The sequence below is a fragment of the Limulus polyphemus genome, unplaced genomic scaffold (genome assembly GCF_000517525.1).
Source record: "Limulus polyphemus unplaced genomic scaffold, Limulus_polyphemus-2.1.2 Scaffold7975, whole genome shotgun sequence".
Classification (NCBI taxonomy): domain Eukaryota; kingdom Metazoa; phylum Arthropoda; class Merostomata; order Xiphosura; family Limulidae; genus Limulus; species Limulus polyphemus.
This window is the reverse complement of record NW_013673585.1, coordinates 4,057-6,477: the sequence shown is the minus strand read 5'-3', so window position 1 is coordinate 6,477 and position 2,421 is coordinate 4,057. Positions and strand designations below refer to the sequence as shown.

Below are 2,421 nucleotides of genomic sequence, written 5' to 3'. Positions count from 1 at the left end.
AAAGAGTAAACCAGTTTTATTTAAGAAAGGACTTGTGTCGCTAAAGTCTCGTCGGAACGAATTTATGGAAAATTAAATAACGAACGGAGACGTAACAAATTGGTGTCGGAAGTGGGATAAAAAAAAAATGGAAACGAGAAGCGGCAAATCAAACTACAGCCTAGCAGACTTAATGGCAGCAATACAAGAACATCAAAAGAAACAGGAAGAACGAGAAGAGAAATTACAACAGTTGTTAGAGGAAAAAGAAAAGAAACAGGAAGGTTCAAGAGAAGAAATGGCATGATACTAGTCACGTGACCTCGCTGACGCAACAGTACTTTTATTTTGTTAATCTACAAATTAACTTCTATGGTTTGTACACAAACAATCATATAATAAAACATTTATTTCTATTGCAGGTATTTTTATCACACCTAGGTTCCTCATTTTTTCTTTAATAACCTTCTTTTAGTTTTTGAAACCAGTGGGGTCTCAGTAATGAATTGAACTGTCAATAGTACATTAAGTCTCAACATTTTAAGTCACCCTCCTTCAAAACTTGACTCTCACATGGTTTTCCTTATTTTCGGACTTCACAAGAATATAAATAATTATCAAACACCCACAAGTGTGCCTTATTTTAGAGCTGTTCAAGTGGCCACCTTAGTCACTGATATATGTTAAACTTTAAATAATCCTCACTAACAACATCTAGTGACCAATGAAAGCCCATTAAACAAATTCAACAGTACAATTCTAGCAATAGCTTAATATCTAATAAATTACTATGACACATTACTGTTTAAGTAAAGAGTCAGGTAGCAGGACTGTACAGATACTGTAGTATGGCAAAAGTTGATGTTTATGAAGATAAATGATAAATTAATAATAACATTTTGCAATGAATAATAATAAAAAATATATTAATACTCTAGTTAAAATAAACAAGGGAATGAATTGAAAAATAATTTACTAAACTTACAATGAACTGTATCTAATACAACTTTAATATCCCCAACATATACAGTCAGTTTATGGAAGTAATGAATAAAAGTAAACCCTAAGAGCTAGCTGAAATGTATAAATAATAATAAGACTTAAAGGAATAAAAATCATAAATATGCAAGAAACTTTTCTTGTCTTTAACCTATGAATAAATTAATGTTTTTAATAAATGGTTGTTTATTATCTATGGGTGAAATGATACTGATAGTGACATGATATTAAATCAACAAAATCTGATAACAGTAATAAAACTAAGATGCTGGGTAAAGCTGAATGATATTAACATTCCAGTGGCTCAAACTTTGGGAAAGGTCCTACTTTTGTCAAGAAAATATACATTTGCCTGATGGATTAGAATGTGATATATATATATATATCAAAAGCAGATTGAGGCTCAAAGTCAAAGTCAAATTTGCTACATTATCAAACGTCTTGTTCTCACAAGTTCCCATTACTGCTCAATTCATTCAAAGTAAACTAAACTTACTATAACATTTCACTTAATGATTAATCATTGACGTCAGCCTTCTATAATATAATAAGACTTAAAAAAGAAAAATGTAGTTCTTCCAAAGCCATGACAAGTAAATGCCCAGGCCTAACTTAAAACACAAAAACCCGTCAAACTAAGCTAAAGTTCGGTATACGCTCTCTAGTAAACCCAGGCCTAACGTTTACTCTACAGTTCAGGTTTAACTTCGAGGTATTTCTGAACACATCACAAACTTAAAATGTTACTTTGTGTTAGGCCTAGCATTGCTTCAAATACCAAACCACATTTAAAAACATAGTACATATGCTTTGAAAAATTAGTGACTAAGCATAAAAGCTAATGAAACTTCTATCATATTTCGTAGCAACTTCGGCAACAACTACACTCAAACTCACGCTCACTTAAAATACTAAAATTAATCACCTTCTGTTCCAGCTTGTTGACAGTTTTTGGTTGTCCGGGTTACCGTCGGTATGGCGTTGATTCCAAGGGCAACAGTTGCCAACAGCCTTCTCACATGGTTTGCTAAAATTTGTATTCCAACGCGTCTTCCTGTTGAAATCCTAGCATAAATAAACAATCAATATTTTCATGATGATATTTTTGTGAATCTTTTTTTTTTTTAAATTATCTATTCTAGGTTTTTAAATTTTATTACTTTTACCTTTGGGAATATCAGTAAAATTATGAATTATTTTCTTTGTGGAAGAACATACCAGTATCCAAATAGTGTTTACGAAGTAGCTCACAAGATATGGAAGCCATGTTGTTTGCTATGGACGCCAAAAGAACGAATAGCATTATGGGACTCAAGAATCAGAGAAGATATTTCATCAGTACCATTTCTCAGGCTTTTGTAGCCTAAATACCGGTTCAGATAAACTACTGATAGATGACAAACAACACGTTGATTGATAGACATGAGCAAGTTCACTGAACAA

General features: G+C 32.1%; 1 long non-coding RNA gene across 1 annotated transcript in view; it reads right to left on the bottom strand.

Moving 5' to 3' along the window:
- LOC111083035 overlaps positions 1–2,256 on the bottom strand; it is a 14,199-nt gene extending 11,943 nt beyond the window's left edge. The window contains exons 1-2 of the long non-coding RNA XR_002608763.1: positions 2,197–2,256; positions 1,904–2,043 (exon numbers count right to left, since the gene is read on the bottom strand). This is a non-coding gene — a long non-coding RNA (uncharacterized LOC111083035). The remainder of the gene's footprint in view (positions 1–1,903; positions 2,044–2,196) is intronic.
- Between the last annotated feature and the right edge of the window lie 165 nt (positions 2,257–2,421).